Genomic DNA, 22,446 nt, shown 5'->3' with positions numbered 1-22,446 from the left:
TTGGTGATGTATAAAAATGCTGATGATTTATATGGATTTGTTTTGTATCCTGCAACTTTGCTAAAGTTGTGGATTGTTTCTAATAATAGTTTTTTTAGTTGATTCTTTACGTATACCATCATATCATCTGCAAAGAGTGATAATTTGATTTCCTCATTACCTACTCTACTTCTCAATCTATTTTTCTTCTCATTGCCAAAGCTAATAATTCCAATATAATATTGAATAATAATGGTGATAGTGGGCAATCTTGTTTTACCTCTGATCTTATTGGGAATGGTTCTAGTTTATCCACATTACATGTGATGTTTGCTGATGCTTTTAAATAGAGGCTACAGATTATTTTAAGGGAAGTCTATTTATTCTTGTACTCTCTGATGTTTTCATAGGAGCAGGTGTTGGATTTTATCACATGCTTTTTCGGCATCTATTGAGAAAATCATATGGTTTTTGTTAGTTTGGTTATTGATATCATCAATAATGCTAATAATTTTCCTAATTTTGAACCAGCCTTGCATTCTTGGTATAAATCCTACTTGGTCATGGTGTATTATCCGGGTATCACTTTCTGTAATTTTTTTGCTAATATTTTATTTAGGATTTTTGCATCTAAATTCATTAGGGAAATTGGTCTATAATTTTCTCTCTGTGTTTTCATACTACCTGGTTTAGCTATCTGTACTATGTCTGTGTCATAAAAGGAATTTGGCAGGAATCTTTCCCTATTTTTTCAAATAGCTTGTATAGTATTGGAATTAATTGTTCTTTAAATATTTGGTAGAATTCACAAATAAATACATCTGGCCCTGGAGATTTTTTCTTAGGAGTTGATTAACAGCTTGTTCTATGTATTTCTAAAATGGGATTATTTAACCAATTTACTTATTCCTCTGTTAATCTGGGCAATCTATATTTTTGTAGTATTCTTCCATTTCACTTAGGTTATCACATTTATTGGCATAAAGGTGGGCAAAATAACTCCTAATTATTCCTCTAATTTCCTCTTCATTGATGGAAAGTTTTCCATTTCATTTTTCAGACTAACAATTTCACTTTCTTATTTCCTTTTTCTAATCAAATTAACTTAAGATTTAGCTGTTTTTTTTTCACAAAACCAAATCTTAATTTTATTAAATCAATAGTTTTTTTTTTATTTTCAGTTTTATTAATCTCCCCTTTTATTTTTAAAATTTTAAGTTTTGTATTTAATTGAGAGTGTTTAATTTGGTTTTATTGCCCTAGCTCTTTTAGTTGTAAACCCAATTCATTGATCTTTTCTTTCTCTATTATGTGCAAATATGCATCTAGAAGTATAAAATTTCCCCTTGTTATTGCTTTGGTTGCATTCAACAAATTCTGGTATGTTGTCTCATTATTGTCATTCTCTTGGATGAAATTATTGATTGGGTCTCATTTGCTGTTTCACCCATTCATTTTTTAGCATTAGATTATTTAGTTTCCGATTGATTTTTATCTATTTTCCCCTGGCCTTTTACTGAATGTAATTTTTTTTGCATCATGATCTAAAAAAAAAAAAAAAAAAGCATTTACTATTTTTGCCTTTCTGCATTTGATTTTGAAGTCTGTATGTCCTAATACATGATCAATTTTTATAAACATTTCATGAACTGCTGGGGAAAAAAATGTACTCCTTTCTGTCTCCATTCAATTTTCTCCAAAGATCTATCATACCTAAATTTTCTAACATTCTGTTTGCCTTCTTTACTTCTTTCTTATTTATTTTGTGGTTCGATTTATCTAGTTCTGAGAAAGCAAAAGTGAGATTCCCTACTAGTATAGTTTTGCTATTTATTTTATATTGAAGTTTTCTAAATATATACTTTAGGAAATTAGATGCTATACCACTTGGTGCATATATTTTTAGTATTGACATTTCTTCATTATCTATGGTATCCTTTAGCAAGGTATAGTTTCCTTCCTTATTTCTTTTAATTAGATTTATTGTTGTTTTCATTTGATCTGAGATTATGATGGCTACCCTTACTTTTTTTTTACTTTGCCTGAAGCAAAATAAATTCTGCTCAGCCTTTTACCTTTATTCTGCTTTGAATATGTTCCATGTAAACAACATATTGTAGGATTCTGACTTTGAATCCAGTTTGTTAGATGCTTCCATTTTATGGGAGAGTTCACCCCATTCACATTAACAATTAAAACAACAAATTCTGTATTTCCTGTCATCTTATTTACCCCAAACTTTGCTTTTTTCTTTCCTTTATACTTTTCCCTCCTCCTCAGTATTTTGCTTATGAACTTCACTTGCCTCTAGGAGCTCTCCCCCTTTGTAGCCCCTTATCCTTTCTTATTTCTTTACCTTACTATTTCTTTTTTCCCTTCTATTAGCCCTCCCTTTTCCTTTTCCTTCCCCCCTGCAACTTCCCTATAAGATGAGAGAAGTTTCCCTGTGAAACCAAATGTGTTTAATATTCTCTCTTTGAGACAAATCTGATAAGAGTAAGATTCACAATGTTCATCCCCCTCTCTTTTTTCCCTCAATTATATTAGTTTTTGTTTTTTGGCTTTTTTGTGAGCTGTAATTTCACTCATTTTACCTCTACCTTCTCCTTTTTCCAGGACAATCCCCTTTACACCTCTAGTTTTTTTTCCCCATATTGTAACAGTAAAATCAAATTATACATGCATTCTCTATGTATACCCATAACAGAGATATAGTTCTGAAGAGTCCTTTTCTTTTTACCTTTTAATATTTTACTTGAGTTCTATATTTGGAGGTCAAATGTTTGTTCAGCTCTTGTCTTTTCATTAGAAATAAATTGAATTTTCCTGTTTCATTGAATGTCCATCTTCTCTGAAAGAAAATGCTCAGTTTAGCAGGGTAGTTTATCCTTGGCTGCTTTCCAAATTCTTTTGTCTTTTGAAATATCAGAGTCTAGGCCTTCCAGTCCTTTAAGGTAGAAGCTTCTACTTCCTGGGTAATCCTTATTGTGGCTCCCCAGTATTTGAATTGTTTCTTTCTGGCTGCTTGTAATATTTTTTTCCTTGGTCCTATAGTTCTGAAATTTAGCCAGAATATTTTTTGGAGCTTTAATTCTGGGGTCTCTTTAAGAAGGTTATTGATGAATTCTTTCAATGGCTATTTTATTTTCTGATTCTAAAACATTAGGGAAGTTCTCTTTTATTTTTTTTCCCAGTAAGATAATGGCTAGGATTTTTTTTTTAATCATGATTTTCAGAAAGTCTAATTGTTTCTCCCAGATCTATTTTCCAGATCAGTTGCTTTCCCAAGTAGGTATTTTACATTTTCTTCTATTTTTTTCATTTCTTTTGTTTTGCTTGACTGATTCTTGATGTATCATTGAGTCATTTCTTTCCATTTATCAGGTCTGATTTTTAGTGAATTTTTTTTTCATTTACCTTTGTTGGTTCTTCTTGTGCTTAGCCAACTGAATTTTTAGATGAGTTGTTTTGTTCTGTAATTTTTTCCCCCATTTCTTAAATTCTGTATTTCAGGGAGTTTTTTCTTTTCCTTTTTCCCTTTTCCAATAGTTACATTGATTTTGTAAGCTGTTATATGTTTTTTTAAAATTTCATTGAATCTATTTTGTAAGGATTTTTTGTTCAGATGATTTCTGTTTTCTTTTCAAAACCTGTAATGTTCTCTTCTCTTAAATATGATGTTCTCTGGAGCAGATTTCTTGTGGGGCTTCTGGAGGCAGCCTTAGTTTCATTTCAGTTCAATAATTACCTCAACTGCAGCCAGCTGTTAAAAGTTCAGATCCTTTATTATCTCCTTCCAAATAGCCCGGTTAGCTTTCTTAAAGGCCTACCTCTCCTTGATTTCGAAAGTTCTTGCAGCTTGTCCTTTGACTCTGCCAGCTTCAGCCTCTAGCTCTCTCTAAATACCAAAACCTCCCGCCAGCGCAAAGGTAATATATGGAATGAATCTGACTCTGCCTCCGAGAGTGGACTTGTGGGTTAGTGAGCTTGTCCTTCCTGACTTGTGAATCTCCTGGACTTCTCTCTGACTTGTGAATCTTGTAGAATTCCAATGAGTATTAAATACATTAGTGAGCTAGAGAACTGTTAAGTACCATGCTAAATTAGATAAATGACTTAGCACCTTGTATGAATCCTAACACAAACCCTCTTACAATGTTCTCATTTCTTTTCCCCATGTTTCTTCTAGCTCTCTTTTAAGATCCTTTTTAATTTCTTCTAAGAGAACCTTGTGAGATGGGAACCAATTTATCTCACCCTTTGGTGTTTCATCTGGAGACAATTTGCATTTAGTGACTTCAGGGTTTGAAATCTGTTCTTCTCTTCCTCCATAAAAACTATCTATGGTCAGAGTTCTTTTTTCTTTCTTTGTTCATTTTTTTAAAAAAAGTTGAGATCTGCTTTTAGGGCAAGAGAGATTGGCCAATCTTCCTCTACAAGTAGCAATGGCTATGCTGAGTTGGTGCTGATTCACTTCCCATCCTGGATGGGAATGGCTAGGTCTCATGAGATTCTGGCATTTGGGGGTTCACTATTAAACTTTTGTGTTTGTGTTGGATGTTTTATAACTTCTCTGTTGATCTACTGGCTTGCAACCAGGACAGAGTGGCAAACACTGCTGTAGATTCCTCCCCATAGATTTTCCGGCAGCCTATGGAAGCCTGCACCACCCCAGGTCTGCAATGCCTGCACTAGGTGTCTGTGCTTGGCCTGCTTGTACGTGGCTTACCTTCTTCTGTACTGATTGAAACAGATCTTTTGGAGACCTTCAAAAGTATCTTCTGCTGATAATTTGTGACATTCTCAATATTTGTGGATTCTGCCATCCCAGAACTAATTCAGAAGCTGGATTTGCTATTAGTCTGAGAGTCTTGGGAAGAGCTCACAAAAAGACATGTGTCTTCTCTGCCATCTCTTTTCCACCCCCCTAACGTAATTTTAAATAGAATTTCTCTATTTCTTGCTGATATGCTTTGTCAGTAATATATAGAAATGCTTATGATTTTGTGAATTTATTTTATATTCTGCAACATTGCTAAAGCTGTGAATTGTTTCCAGTAGGTTTTAGATGATTTTTTAGGATTCTTAATTTTTTTTCCTGAAGCAATTGGGGCTTAATGACTTGCTCAGGGTCACACAGATAGGAAGTATTAAGTGTCTGAGGCCACATTTGAACTCAGGTCTTTCTGACTTTAGGGCTGGTATTCTATCCACTGTATCACAAAGCTGCCCCTGATTTTTTAGAATTCTTTAAGTACATCTTACTTATTGACTTCACTTTTTATCTGAGAAATAGAAATAATGATGCTTTCAATTTAAATATGGTTGTTTTTATAATAAATTTAGATAATATGTTACAGGCTTTATAAAGCATATGTCTTTGATCAAAAATATTGATATTTATGCACTGTTTTAGTCTATATCAAATAGTTTGCTGTTGAGAGAAGGAGAAAACCTTGGAATGCATGGTTTTGTAAAGATGAATATTGAAAAGTATTTTGTATATATTTGGAAAAATAAAATTGTTATTTTTTTAAATTGACATTCAAACAAAGGGATCCCATTGAACCTTTGGAAAATCATCCATGTTTTATGGTCTTCCATGATGGCTATCTTTTGTGATATCTGTTGAAAGATATACTTTGTTTCATGAAATAAAAACTCAATTCTACAATTATTTATTTTTGTATATAAAGAAAAGTAGCCTTGTTCAGTACAATGAGTGCTAGGTGTTATACACTAAGTCAAAGTAAGCTCTCTGAGGGCAAAGATTGCTTTTGACTTTTGATATTATATCTACTGAGTTTACCATGGTGTCTTGAATGTTGTGGGCTCTCAATAATTATTTGTTGAATTGGATTGGAGTTGGGAGAAATTATGAACAATTCTTAAGACAGACTATGAAAATAAGCAATTTTCCTAACCTCTTTGAGTCTGTGTAAAATGAGAATAATAAAACATCTATTGGATTGATGTTACTTGAAATGATCTCTTTTCCTATAACAGTCTTACATCACACCTATATTTGATTCCTTTTTATGTACTTAAGATATTTTTAACTTCCATCATGGTGATCCATGAATAAGTTTTATTGTTTTCTCCTACTATGTTTCACATTCCTTGAGTATAAATTCTAAGAAAATAATAGTAAATACGTGCACTGATTCAAATGTCTATACACAAATATTTATAATAAGAATATGAAGCAAGATAGGCTAGTGTACTAGTATATAGAATTAAATTTGATATCATAAATATATTCAGTGAACCTAAGAGTCCATGTAAACCAGTGTTTAAGAGTTGATTCTTAAATTTTCAGTTTGAGTAATTATGTTTTGGAAATCATCAAATGTTATAAATTAGTGATTGATTATTTATTTATTTATTTTCTCATTGATTAAGGAAGTGCTGAAGAAAATGTTGATAATACAGGTTAAATTTGAAAGTGTATTATATATGCATTTTTCCTAAGAGTCAATTTTTAAACATCTACTAGTATACTCCTAAATAAGACTTACCACTGTAATGTTGTTCTGGAAGTGATTATTATTATCACAATATGTTATTGATTGGTACTTCTTCACTTCAAAAAAGACCAAAATAACATCACTATGTAGAAACCAAGCTATAGTGTATCTGATTGTGTCTGATCAGATCAATATCAATTTGGAATTCTCTGACACAGTTGAGCACAAATAGTTCATATGAGTGTTTGGGGAAAAGATGTCTCTACATTTGTGCTTCCCATATTTATTTTGAACTACTACAATCTGCTCTGCCCATAGAGCATAGCATCTTCTGATATGTGTGCATACCATGATGGATAGTCCTTTGCCAGCATCTCCCCATGGTACACAATCAATTCCACGTTTCTTCAGAGAGATTTTATCACTTCTTCTGACTTCCAATCTTAGCACCTTCCCTGTGTGTGCTCTCCATAAAATAATCTTAGGCAAGCATACATTTGGCATTTGAATAATGTGGCCTTTCCAGCAGAATCAGGTTCTCTGCAGTAGAGTTTCAATTCTTCTTCACTGAAGCTCAAGAAGGGACTTCAGTGTCCAGTACCTTATCTCTTCAGGTAGTATTCAGAATCTTCCCAAGATAATTCAAAAGGATGTAATTAAGTTTCCTAGCATGGCACTAATATACTGTCCAGGTTTCACAGGAATACAGCAATGAGGTCAGCACAACATCTCTGTAAACCTTCAGTTTGCTAGACAATCTAATACCTTTTCTCTTTCAAATATTCCTACTAAAAAGCATTAGAATAAGAATAAAAATATGATTGGAATTTAAGAAATGAAAAGTCCATGAGTCTTTGATTCCCTTATTCCTTATCAAGTAATGTGCTGTTTTTTTAAGTATATACAATTTCTCAAATTGCAAAATGTTGCAATATATTTCTATCATTTTCTATCTATCCATCTATCTATCTATCTATCTGAATGCCTGTATCTATCTATTTACCTACTTACTTATGATCTCTCCCTAAGTAAATCTGTGTTTAAAGGTTACATATGTCAATGAAAACTATTATTGATAATTTAAAATGTTCTTAATTATATCAGAATATATTAAATGATTATACACTTGAAAATACAATCTAATTTATTAATAATAGAGCTATCAGAATAGGCCTATATGCCTCACAAGGTAGTGAATTCTCTATCATTTGAGGTGAAAATTAATTTTGGGATTAATTTGGGATCCTGCTCCTTCTCTTCTTTTGCTATGCTATCTCACTTGGTGATCTTATCAACTCATGTGAGTTTGTTATTTCCTTGAAGACAATTTGCTCTCAGAGAATATATCCAGCCTTAATTCCTTACTTTAGTTACCACATGTTCAACTGATGCTTGAACATTTTGGATTATATATCTCATAGGTATCAAATTCAATATTTCCAAAACAAAATTCACTATCCTCAATTTCCCTAACTTGTTCCTTTCTCAACTTTTCTATTTCTAGAACTTGAGTTCCTTATCCTTCCATACACTTAGACTTTTATCCTTCATATCATTCTCCATTGCTCAATCAAACTTATCCCTCAAAGCCAATATATTTTCAAATTCCATCCAATAGTTCTCTTATACATCATAACTCCATTCAATCCAATTCACACTCAATCTTCTCTAGGAATTATTTTCTTGCCTCAAGAGAAAGAAGAAGGAGGAGAGAGGAATTGAAATTGACACAAAATTTGGCCATATTTAATGAATGAAAAATAATTTATTTATGTGGTGCTGTGCATGAATAAGAAAGCTGATAAATTACTTAAAAGATTTATGTTTTAAGTGTAATAATCAAGTCACATAGAATAGTGGTGGCCAAAGAGGGATACTTGGACCTAAGTATTACAAGATCGATCAATTGGAGTGTAAGGAAGTAGATAGACAGAGTTTATCCAGGTACAATGACAACCTTGATTAGATCATTCATGGTTCCAAAACTGGAGGGCTGGCAAAGAGGGAATGAAATGAAAAGTAGTTTGAAACACTCATCTAGTATTCTAGACTGAAATTCACCAGTTAGGAAAGCAAGGCTTGAAGATGTAAGATCTTCCTGGCTCTGGTTTTTGTGGTGGCCCTCAATGCAGTTATAGCTTGGTGGCTATTAAAGGGAAAGATTGATATGGAACTTAAGAAAGTTATGGCTCAAGTACATGTGGAATACACACTGGGGACTTTGAGGAAATCAAATCAGAGATTTTAGGGAGGAGCTTAATAATGTATGTCCTTGAAATCCATATACAGGAGTTTGGACTCAACTCAATAAGTACTAAGGTATCTGGATCATGGGAATAATACAGTTAGCTCTCCTTTAAAGTGGCACATAAGAAGAATCAACACAAATTTAAAGTGATCATTTAATATAGTTTGAAATGAACATTAGGTTTAGAATACACAAAATTGGATTTGGATCAAAACTATGCACACACATATATCCATCTGTTTACATACATATATATAATGAGAGTCATACCCTGATATGGGGAAAGATTGAAGTCAAAATCAAAATTCTCATCAGAAGATAAAATGGATAGATAGTATCATGGTAGCAACAAACATGAACTTGTACAGACTTTGAAAGATAGTAGAGGAAAGAAAAGTCTTCATGGTGTCACAAAGAGTCAGACACGACTGATTAACAGAACAATAAATATAAACATATGTGTATATAAATATATATGGGCATATATATATACACACACATACATGTATGAATATATAGATATATATGGAGATTGTTAGACATGTCTAAGAAAAATAAATAGAACTGAGAGGCAGGAGAATTATAGATGACTCCAGAAGAAGTAGGAGAGAATTCAGAATGGAAATTATTTAGTAATAGCAATGATGTAAATGGGCTTGAGTGAAGTATTCAATGAGCAGGAGACAATCCAAATCATTAGTCATCAATTCAGGAAGGACAACTGGAAGAACACTTAGAGAAAACTTATATATCTGCATATATGTGTTTGCATGTGTATATATATATATATATATATATATACATATATATGTATATATATATACACACACACATACATACATATATATAAAATATATATACACACATATACATATATATGTTTTCTTTGTAAAAAACTTATATATATATAAGCTAAAGACTCATCTCACTGTTTCAAAATACTGAAATATTGATCTTTTTTTCATTTGCACTATTTTATGCCAAATTCTCAAATCCCTTTCTTCTATCCAGAATCTCATTTCTACTACAGACTACTTTGATCTTCCATTGCAATTACTTCCTAAGTTATGATAATAACTGTTATTAAAAATCATCCCTTCAATTTGTTTCATTTTGTAATGCTTTTAAAAAAGACATTTTCACAAATGGAAACTCATGATTTCCCCCAACACAAGTGGGAAATTAGTCAGCAGAGGCAATTTTCTATTTTCCCTGTGTAGCAAATGAGGAAACTAATAAGAGTCAGTTAGTGCCTTGTCAAGAATATATGTTAATGCTTTCCAGTTTTAAGGCAGGTACCTTTCTAGCTGAACCCTCTGCAGTTCATCTGGCTTGCAAGCTAAAACCTTTTAGTTCTCTCATTCATTAGATTGTGAGCTTTTCTGAGTAGTAACTAAGTCAATCTTGATTTTCTATCAGTATGCTCAGCACTTAGCACACTTTTTTGTACACTGTAAGCATTCAATGCTTCCTTCCTTCATTCATTTTCTCTGTTTAGTTCGGAAATCCCTCGTCAAGCTTCTAGCTTCCTTAAGTACACTTTATCACCACCCCTTATACTCTGTTGCATTTAGAGGATGTGGAAGAGCAGACTCTGCTGGAAAATAACATAACTGCAGCCTTTGTTGCTCTGATTTTACTTGAGCAATTGTAAGGCAGGGAATTCAGCAGTGAAACAGCAGACAGTGATTTAACCTCCGAACTACCACAGGCAAGATTTCACTAAGTGATAACCTCAAGTTCAGAGGCATGTTTTAAGTCCCAGGAGCAGGAATCAGAGAGGATTTGGACCATAACTGTAAAGTTTTCAAACTTCCCTTGCCTTATCTCATAGATGTCTATAGATGTCCATATGGTGGCAAGTTCAATGAATCTTTAGGGAATATTTTAAGACAAACAGAAATTATTTTCCAGGCATTTATTAAATGTCACTTTTCTATTCTCTTTTTCAAGATACAATTGCCTGTGGGCCCAGGAATGTATTTCCAAATCAAACACATAATATCAATATAGTAATACTAATAATGATTAATTATCTTTTTAAGAAGAAGAAACCCTTTAAGTTTAGCAAAATATTTTACATAGGTTAACTGATTTCATCCTCCCAATGGCCTAGTAAGGAAGACCTTATTTTATAGAGGAAGAATCTGAGACTGAAAAGCTTTAAAGTATTTTCCTAGGTCCACATAGCTAGTAAATAACTGATATAAAATTCAAACTCAATATTTTCTCTTGACTTCAAGTCCAAAATTTATCCATTGCACAACTTATCCTGATAAGTTACCTCTCATGTATGAAGAACCGTGTTAGGTTGGGAGGATAAAAATGCACAACCAAATGGTTCCTGAAATCTAAAGATTTAACAGTGTACTTGTGAAATGTAGCATCCAAGCATATGAGGAAAGTTGAACTAATTTCAGGACAAAAAGAAAACTGGAAGGAATGGAAATTTGCCATCAGAAGATCAATCTGAAATGAATTTTGAAGGAAATGATATATTCTAAGAAGTGTGTCTAAATGTGTGTGTTAGGGATGTGTGGGGGTATCAAAAGGAAGAGCAAAAGAAACAGGCTGTGAGAAAGCAAAGAAGTGGGAGATGGTATGTTAAATTTGGCAACGACTAATGGACCAGTTTGAAAGGGAAATAGAGTCATAATCATGATTAATCAGAATAAATTTGTAACGGATGTGAGTGTTTTAATAAACATATAGAATTTAAAATGTCAAGCTTAAAATTTATGTAATCATAAAAAATGTATATTATCCTAAAGGGGAAGCCAGTAGAAATTTTGAGGCAAAGTGACATCAGATTTCTTTAGGTAGGATATTAATGTAATAGTCATATAAAAAACAGGTTAAAGAAGGGTGGGATTGGCCGCTGGAGGGAAATTAGGGCACTATTTCAATAGTTGAAGTGATTAAAGTACCAAGCAAAGAAGTGATTATATGAATATAATGAAGAGAATCTATGTGAGAAATATGAAGGCTGAATTGACAAAATTGAAAATGGTTTGACTATGGGGATTTGAAGGTTAAGGAGAAGAGTTGAAGCAAAATCATTTCTCTCATCTATCTATCTGCCTGCCTGTCTATCTTTCTATCTATCCATCCATCTATCTATCTATACCCACACATAAAGACATGCAAATCTATACCACTAACAATAAATATCTCTCTATTTGTATTTATGTCTCCTAGATATATGATTGCATTGGCAGAACACTGGTATTTTAAAAAGTGGGGTCCTCTTATACACAATAACATTGGGTCATTAAAAGACCTTAGTCATTTCCTATAGGAATTCTAGTTCAATATCTTCTTTTTAATCAATTTTTGACTGTGCTTTCATACCTAAGACATAAAAATTATACATATAGGTAGAGTTATAGATTAAAACATATAGGTTCATATTTGATGACAATCTACATAATTTATCTATGCATGAGTTAGTTTGAAAACATGTATTATCCACATCATACATGCTTAGTACCCAGGACAAAAAGAAAGCTCAAAGACAATCCCTTCTGTAAAAAAAAAAAAAAAAAAAAAAGAAAGAAAGAAAGAAAGAAAAAAGATCACTGGCCCTGATTCAGGAGCATTTCAGTTTAAATCCGGCCTAAGACATTTACTATGTGACTCTGGGAAAATCATTTAACTCTGGTTCCAAAAAAAGTTCACAGTGTAATGATGGAGACAACATGTATATCAACAAGTTTTAGACAGGATAAATTAGAAATAATCAACAGAAAATAAAAACTGAAATTAAAGGGCATTGGGCATAGGCTTCCTGGGAAGAGGAGGAGCAGTACAGTAAGCAAGACAAATGTTTAAAACCAATCTCAGAGGCTTACTTGCCCTGTGATCCTAGACAAGTCATTAAACCTATATCTGCCCGTTTTTTTTTCAACTAGGCCAAGGTCTCCCATTTCATCCAGAGATATCTCCAGTAGTTCTAATCCATGTCTGGCCACTGGACCCAGATAGCTCTGGATGGGAACGTTTAATAAGTGAATTTGCATAGCCCTCTCTCACTTAAATCCAAATCAGCTGCAGGCCATAGTATCACCTCCCTGATGTCATGGTCCTTTTTGAGCACAAAGAATAAAACAACAATAGCAACATGAAATGAATATAACAATAGTAACCTCATGGTATTATTGGGAGAATCAAATGACATAACATTTGTAATGTGCTTAGTATAGTGTCTGGAACATATAGGTGTTTAATAATGCTTCTTCTTCTTTCCATGTCCCCCAACCCCAGTGGAATTTTAACATAATTAAAGAAAGCCAGGGAGTATCTAGATATCATTCCTTATACTACTGGTCTCTTTGGAAAGGGACCTCAGCAGGACATGGCTTGAAACAAAAAGTAACAGTCTTAATTAATTTGAAGATGCAAAGATTTTTTTCACCCTCCTCTTAATAGTCAGTCCTTTGGCTTGTCTCCTATATAAGTCATCATCTGCTATATCCATTTTCTATCTAATTTCATCTCCTTAAACATCTGTGCGAACTCCCGGCTTCCCTCACTATTTTGAGCTAGTTATTGGTCCCTCAAAGCAGTTCTAAACTAAACACAATGATAGCAGCTGTACAGGGACTTTTTTGGAGGAAAAAAGAAATCCTCTTCTCTTTCCTCTACCAATATCAGTATACTTATCAGAAAAAAAAAATACTGGTAGTTCAGAATACAAAAAATAACAGGCATCACTGTTCTATCTATTGAATATTTTTGTCCACTTTTCATTGATATTATTTTCCTCTGTGAATAGTTGGGCCAAGTCTATTGTATATATCATCAAGGAAATTCTCTAACAATCTGCACTTGATCTAATCAATACAACATCATCACAAAATAGCACAATATCTAAAGGACTAGAAGAGGGGATTATCCAAAAGATAATGGGATAGCATATGATGGATTTAAGTAAGTAGTTATATGGCTTACAGTATATTCCTTAGATCTATTATGGTGAGCTCATGGGAAGTCCTGAATAAGAACACATATTCTGGACAAACATGAATTAGTTATGATCTGAATCTCTGGAGAAAATGGGCACATTGCTAAAACAATAAATCAATTTGTCATTCATATATATGTATGTGTATATGTGTAAATATATGAATATGTGTATATGCATGCATATGTATACTGTAAGTATGTTATTATATAGTATGTACATATTCACATTTCATACAGTACATGTAAATATATATATATATATTTACATATATCTATATCTATCTATATATATATGTGTGTGTGTGTGTTTGTGTTTGACACTCAAGTGTCATTTTATACATAAACTATCCTCTGTTTCCACAGACAAAATTATTATTTTCCCCTCTCTCCACTGACTTATTAGTATGTCTTATACTTGTCTTTAAAAACTTACCGTATTATGGTAGGAGTCACACCTAGTAGAGGTACTAGAGGTACTAGACTGGTTTCCTTTTAGGGTTTTAGGGAGGCCATTCATTGAATTATCTTGATTTGGTTTCCTTCCTACCTAAAGCACAAAAGTCCCAGCCTTTTGGGAGGGATTTTCAGATATTTTAGTAGAATATCCCTCTGGATATATATACCTTTCAGTCCTATTGTGGATATTGTCATGGTAAATGCAGAGGTGCAGAGGAAGAGTGTTTTATTTGGATTATATCTTTTTAGCTTTATCCTAAATAAAGCTGGTTTTTATTTCATTTTTAGGGTCCATGAATATTTCATTGCATTCTTAATACTGGGCCTGAATCACTCTATTGTTCTGAATTAGACTTGGTCTAGAATACATAATGAAATTTGTATCATAGCTACTTGTCTTAATCTTATTCTCAACAACTTTCTGGTATCATAGATTGTAAACTCCTTAAGGACAATCAATAGCTTTGTCTTCCTTTTCATTATATCACAGGATTTAGCTCTGAATCTTGTATAATTTCTATGTCAAAGTGCTTTGTAAAGATAAATGACTTAGTCATTAGATGGATAAATGAAAACCTTTATTGGATATACATTTTTTGATTTAATGATTTCTTGTTTAAGGTGGGTGCTCTCACCATCATCATAAATTTGATATACTTTAAATAAAAAGACTTCCTCCATTTCTTTAACCTCCCCATCTCCCTTGCATTGCCTAATGCCAAATTCCTGCATTGAGGCAGATCCTCAAGCAACCAATAATTTGTACATTATATTAATATGAATTATTTTTCTTAATTTATCAGAAACACTTAGTTGCAACTTAAAACATAACAAATGAGACATCTCTTTTCTTTTCCCATCAGAGCAACAAATGGACAATCCTCTCTTCAATTATTTCCCTGATTAATGCAAGGTAACTAAAAAGATTGGGTTTAAAGTTACATCCATTTAGAATAACGATAATAAGAATTCCTATTTAAAAACAGTACTTTCTCCAGTTTTACAAAGTGTTTTTCTCACATAAACCCTGTGAAGTATGAACTACAAAAACTATTATCCATATTTTACAAAAGAAGTATTTGAAAGTTATAGATGGGAGATAATTTACCTTTGAGCCCATGAGTAGTAAGTCTTCTTACCCAAAGCCCAATGCTCTTTCAATACAATGCAGCTTTTATTATAATGTCATAGATCCACCTTCATTAGTCCCAGAGACTATGATGTTTTTCATCTTTTCATCCCCAGCAATTTGTACAGGAGCTGGCACATTTTGCACAATTAATAAATGCCTGCTGAATTACTTCTCTAAAGATATGTGTGAGCCTTGATATTAAAAGATGGCTCTTAAAGATGTAGTGCTGCTTTGGGCCTTTGGGGAGAAAAATGAAGCCTGGAATCATATTGGGAAAAGTCTTAGGGATTCTGGATCTTTCCTATTAAGAAAAGAGTTGTAATTTTTTCTCTGACTCCATTCATACTTGTGGACAAAATATTTGTATCTTTACTCTTCTATCCTGTTCCATCATATGGTCCACTGCAAGGAATTAATTTGAGTTGCCTTCTTCATTAGCAATAATGTGGGTCTAGGGTATTGGTAATGAGCCCAGATCTATATGAAATGTTTCTACATATGATTTGGTTGAAGGAAAACAGCAGGACTAGAGAAATGACTAGAACATAAACTGATTCTAGTCATTGGCAAAATGCAGATTATATTCTCAGTGTCTAAATGCATAGAATTAGAATAAAAAGAAAGTTTTTCAGGTCTTAAAATGTTTATATATGCATAGACATTTGTGTAGAAATGTTTGTAAATATACATGTGTCTGTGCATGTATCTGAATATGCATGTATATATTTAATCATGATTATCACTCTGGCTTTGAAAAGAACTTAGAAGTTATTTTCTCTACTTCTTTTACATTTTTTATAACTAAAATAAAACCAATTGTCAATGTCAATCTTGTCATCAGGAGTAAAGATTAGCACTCCTTCTTTCCTTCCCATCATGCCATGAAGACTGACTACTTATTGATCATGTGTTATTAAATTTCAAAAGTGTAAGTGAAAATTTTCATAATTGAAATGTATTCACAGATTTATGAAATAAATAAGGTCAGGACACAGGATGGGGAAGTTTGTGAAAACAGAGAATACCTGCACTTCTATATACAAATTATACAAGATGCACTTACACACCTCCTCTAGAACATAAATGAGGAGACTCCTTGAGGACAGAGAATGTTTCATGTTTATCCTTGTCTTTATAGAGTTACAGGACAGTGTAGATGATGTCAAAGACAAGAAGGACTGTATTAATACTGCTTCCAACACATATAATACTGCTGATGTACTCTAAGAAACTTGTTTAAAATATTCAGTACAAAATTCTAAGATTAAGAGATATAGACATGCTGCAACCTATACTGGTAGGGAGTTTGCTCAACTCGGAGCTCTCAAATCACAGTTATCTCAAAATCACAATTAAGCTAAACTACTTACAAATCCTGGGACATAGTAGATGATTAATAAATTCTTTTTGGGTGAATCAATGAATAATAGTAATGGCATATGCTTCCACAGCACCTACTTCAAGGATTGTTATGAGAACAAAATGGGAGAAATATAAGTGTGTGTGTGTGTGTGTGTGTGTGTGTGTGTGTGTGTATTATAGATAGACAAATAGGTAGATAATTTGGATTTTTTTTCCTTTTTTTCAATGAATTTTTTTTCCAAAATATACTTTTCAACATTCATTTTTGTAAGATTTGATGTTCTAAAATTGTCTCCCTCCTTCCCTTATCTTTCCCCTTCCAAGAAAGACAGAAAACAATCTAATACAGGTTAAATTTGTGCAATTCTTTTAAATATATTTCCATATTTGTCATGTTGTAAAAGAAAATAACATCAAAAGGGGAAAAACATGAGAAAGAAACAAATGAAATACTATGCTTCAATCCACATTCAGTATAAAATGTATTTTGTAAAAAATTTTGCGAATAATGATCAATTATGAAAGACTTGCTTCTCAATGATTCAGTGATCTAATGCAATCCCAACAAACTTGGATAGAAAACTCCATCTGCATCCAGAAAGAGAACTATGGAAATTGAATATAAATCGACACATGCTATGTTCACTTCTTTTTTCTATTTTTTTCTTCTCTTATGTTTTTTCCCTCTTGTTCTGATTTTTCTCTCTCAACATGGTTTAAAAATGTGTATTTAAAATTAATACAAATGTATAATCAAATAAAGTAAAAATATTTTTTGCAAATGTTAAAGAACTGTGTTCTTAGCAAGGATGGCAAAGATCAATTGGTTAAAGGACCCTTGGATGTTTATCTTGGAGAAGAGAAGAATGGAGGAAATACAACAGCTACCTTCAAGTATTTGAAAAACTATCCTGTGGATGACAAATTATATTTTTTTCTGCTTATTTCAAAGAACAGAAATAGGCACCATACATTGAAATCTCAATTAAGCAAATTTAGGACTGAGGTCAATTTTAGGGCAGCTAAATGACTCAGTGGGTAGAGTGTAGGACCTGGAATCAGAAAGAGTTGACTCCAAATACAGTTTTCAAAGATTTAACAAACTTGCCATTCTGGGCAAGTCACTGAAATTCTGTATCTCAGGTCCCTCATTTGTTGAGAGAAACAGAGAGAGAGACAGACAGAGAGAGAGAGAATAATACTAACATATGTCTGACAAGATTGTTGTAAGGATTAAAAGAATTAAAATGTGTAAAGTGTTTAACAAATGTTAATAAATGTTATAAGCCCCTATCTTCCCCTAGGCAATTTTGGCTGAAGTTTGGGTATGATATTAACCCGACTAGCTATTTTCTTTCTAGGTCTCATTGAACTAACTTTAGATTAAACCTTCATTGAAAATCCAAATCAATATTAGATATCATAATTCTGCCTAGGTTCTTAATGTGCAATAGGACATTATATATTGGTCTGATCATGTGACTCCTCTGCTTGATAAACTCCATTGGGGTCCTGTTACTTCTAAGATCCAATATAAATTCTCAAATATTTTATCTTACCCAACTTGTTCTCTTCCCACCTTCCCCGCTCTTTCCTGGCCTCTTTGCTGTTCCTCTCACAAGATCCTCTATTGCCTGACTCCTAACTCTGTATTTTCACAGTCTGTCCCCCAAGTGTAGAGTGCTTTTCCCTCTTCTCTTCTACATCCTCCCTTTGTTGTTTTCCTACATTATTCAAATGAAATCCAACCTTCTCCAGGATGTGTTTCCTAGTTCCCATAGGGTTTTCTCTTTTAGATCACTTTCTACTGCATAGACTTTTAATGTACCCAGTTATGTGCATATTCTTTTCTCCATCAGGGTGATAACTCTTAAATGACAGAATCTGTTTTTGTCTTTGTGTCTCCAAGATCTTGTACAATACCTGTTTGACATATTGAAAATGGTTGAGGAATATTACATAAGTGATTGTCTGTATTTAAAAGATTGTAACTCTGCTTTTCAGCATCATGATTCTAATCTACACTTATCTTCTCAGTTTAGCTTCAACAAGTTGATTGAAACTATTGGTGAATTATGTCATATCTTTTTCTAAATTATAATTTCTCCAATTGCTATTTCATTTCTGAAGACAATATAACATGTAAGCAAAACATACTCAGAAGAATCTATACAAAATTATTTTATAAGTTTTGGTATATTTTATCTCTATAATTTTAAAGTCTCTGCTGATATAACTTTCAGGAATTTGTATGACTACAAATATTATCTATAGAAGTCATCCAATGGGATTTATAATGGGATTTCCATCACTAAATCTCTTCTGAGGAGCTTGCATTCATCTCTTGTGGAACAGATCCTGACAAAGTCTCTTCATTGATGTAATACTAAAATTGGTACCCCAGAAACTGTAAGCTATTTTTTCTCTTCTTTCTTCCTTACTTTCCCCCTGTAAACTAGGGTTTATTAACCTGTTGTTCATTAGGTTTTTTTGTTTGTTCATATTAATATGATGAGTATATAATAGATTGTATAATTTTGTGTTACAACATTTATATATTACTTACTATGTCCCTGAATTATACTAAATTACAAAATTGCACTAAACACTTTTCAATTATTAAATCATTAAATCCTGACAACAACTACGTAATGTAGGTGCTATTAATATCCCAGTTTCATTGATGAGGTGACTCAATCAGGGTAATATATCTAGAAAAATTTTAAAACAGATTTGTACTCAGATCTTGACTATAGGCCAAGCAGTCTATCTACTGTGCCACTTAGCTGCAGATGTAAATTGTGTGTGTGTGTATAATAGATAAATAGATTATTGTTTTTCAATATATTTTGTTTCCTTTGTAATAGTATTCATTTTATTTATTCATTTAAAACTTTATTCTCAGAAGGTTTCATGACACAAAAAGGATTAAAAACTTTTGCTATAACTACTTCCAAAGACAAAATAAGCAAGTATTTGCTTATTTTTTTTTTATTGAAACTCTTAATTTCTAAATTTGTTCTCCTTCCTTTGAAGTTCCTTAATTTTTATCTTCTTATTGACATTCTTTTTAGGTTGCCATCTGCCTCCCTTTTTGTAAGCAGTACTGTTCAGTTGTTTTCAGTCATGTCTGACTCATTGTGACCCCATGTTTGAATTTTATTGGCAAAGATATTGGAGTGTTTTTTCATTTTCTCCTCCAGCTCATTTTATAGAATAGGGTTAAGTTTATTTTTTAGATGAGGAAAATGAAATAAATAGTGTTAAGTAAGGTTCACACATTTAATAAGTGTCTGAGGCCGGATTTGAACTTTGGGAAATGTCTTACTCAAGGTCTGGCGTTCTACTCACTGTACCATCTTTTTGTCCCTTATAAGTAATGAAAGGGTTACAGAAATGAATAAATTATAGCTTCTTTAATCAAGAAAATTAGATTATATAGATGAAGCAAGTTGCATGTACAAGTGACTATACTTTATAAAATCAACATGAGAAGTACTAGCAAGATGCTGACTTACTAGACAGAGAGCTTGTGTTAGAGCTCAGAATTATAGAGTCTGCCATGTTTTGGCTCCATGATCCTATAGGAAAGTAATTTTTCATTGTCTCAGCAACTTCAAGATTCTATATTATAGGGCAGTTTTTATTCTCTATTAATGGAAGAGTTTCATCATTAGAAGTCATATGTTATGATGAAATTGCAGAGCCATAATAAAAAACAACAAATCTGTGGCATTTCCTAAGGAGAGATCATTTCTGTCCGGTGGAGTTCAGGAAAGTGTTCATGGAGGAAATACATTGCTTCTTTTTAATTAAAAATAGCATTAGAATAGCAGTCTAATATAGTAAATAGAGTACTGACTTTAAGTTAGAAATAGTGGGTTTGAATTTGACTTCTGTAATTAACTAAGCAAGTAAACTTAGATAATGTAAGTCCTTTCCCTACTTAAATTTCATCTGTAACATGGAGATTCAAGCAGAGAAATAAAGAATAAAAATATACAGACTATGTGCATAACACTGAATTAGGCACAGATAGTTGTGAGGAAGGGAAAAGATATAAAAATAAACTATACAGTTACCTCAAGAAATTGAATGTTACTTTCTCGATTTGTTGTGTTACTTATATTAGCACTCATTTATATTACTTTCTTCATAGGGTTAAAATGAAATTCAGATAAAGTTAAATTTTTACTTTGCCTATATTCCCCATGTGGAGGACTTCTGGGGTGGAAATACCCTTCACTAATGTTATTCAGCAATTCATCTGCAAATCAGTCTTATAGCTTAGTGGAGCATTGAGAGATTAAATGTCTTGTGTGTGGTCCCACATCAAGAATTTCCAACATAATTTGAACCCAGTCCTTTCTGACATTAACCTTGACCCTCTATCCACTATACTATGCTGATTCTCCTCAGATTGGATAATGCATGTAAAAAAGTTGTGACCACACATGACAACATAAGTATAAGGATTGGTTCATTTGATTTTTTACTGCTAATTAGACAAGCTTGAAAAGTTTCTTAAGTCCAAGTGCCGATTATTTGTACTTCTTCAATGAGAAATATTTAATGGAAAGGATCATCTTCAGTTGTTAATCTTGAGCTCTAGCCTCTCCTTTTTCAGGGTTCTCTCTCTCTCTTTTTTTTTTTAAGTTTCTTCCTCTTAGGTGAGAATCACTTGCCAATGCTTAAATACTATCTGACATCCTATATTTATTGATCAATAGATCTATTGATCAGCTGTCTGCCAGGATCCATGCTGGCAAGGTCAGGAAGGGGTAATTACTCACTGGGTAGGCTAAGGTCTGCTACAAGAGCACTCCTCTCTCTCTCTCTCTCTCTCTCTCTCTCTTTCTTTTTCTCTCTCTCCCTGCACATACGCTTGCTTGTTCAGTATGCACAGCACATCGTTCTCCCTGCTCCGAGCTGCCTGATGAGTGCATGCAGTTAGTGCAGGCACACACACACACACACACACACACACACACACACGCACACTTCTGCACTCTCCCTCAAAGTGGAGCGTTGGTAACTGCAGTCAGTCAACCAGAGGCTCCTTACTTCTAGTTCAGCGGAGCCACTGGCCAGCCACTGCCAAAGCCTGCCTGTAGGGACCCAGTCACAGCGTGGAAAGCAAGTTTCAGAGGATCCCAGGAGATGCTTCTATCACATCTGATGGCCTGAAGTCATTCAGTCTCCAGCCTATTTCCGGTCACTTTTGTACCAGCAAGAGTGTCCTCATCTTAAGAGAGAAGACTGTCTGGGGGAGGAGAGAGCCGGCTGATCAAGGTAAGTGCCAGTCATCCTTATAATCACTAGGCTGCTGAATGCATCTTGAGGGGACCTAACAATTTCAGTGGCAAGCAGCCTCTGTGCAATTCCCCTCATTCAGTGACTAGGGATGCTTTGCAACTGTGGCATCAACCTGGAACACTTGGTAAAGTCTTCTCTCCTCCCTCAAGTAAAGTAAGCAGAGAAAAGAATAATTTGATTTATGGACAAATCCAGGAACTGATTAAAGTTTCTATGTTGGTGTTAACTCAGTCCATCAAAACCAACCAGCATTTATCAGTATTCTGTAAAGAAGATGCTTGGACCAAGGGTCCCCATTCATTATTTTGCTGGGATCATCCCACTTAATATAAGCTGACTAGTATAACCTTAGAAATACGTGATAATTGTCATATAACTCTAAATGTGGGCCCTAGAGTTTTTAAACAGGCTTCCCTTATTCAGTGGGTATCATGCAAGTCTTTAAAAATAACAGCAGAGATGTGTGAGCCATGGATCGAAACTATCCTGTGGCATTTAACACTTGGAAACCTACTTGGGGA

This window comes from Antechinus flavipes, chromosome 3 (assembly GCF_016432865.1).
Source record: "Antechinus flavipes isolate AdamAnt ecotype Samford, QLD, Australia chromosome 3, AdamAnt_v2, whole genome shotgun sequence".
NCBI classification, from domain to species: domain Eukaryota; kingdom Metazoa; phylum Chordata; class Mammalia; order Dasyuromorphia; family Dasyuridae; genus Antechinus; species Antechinus flavipes.
This window is presented reverse-complemented; position numbering follows the sequence as displayed.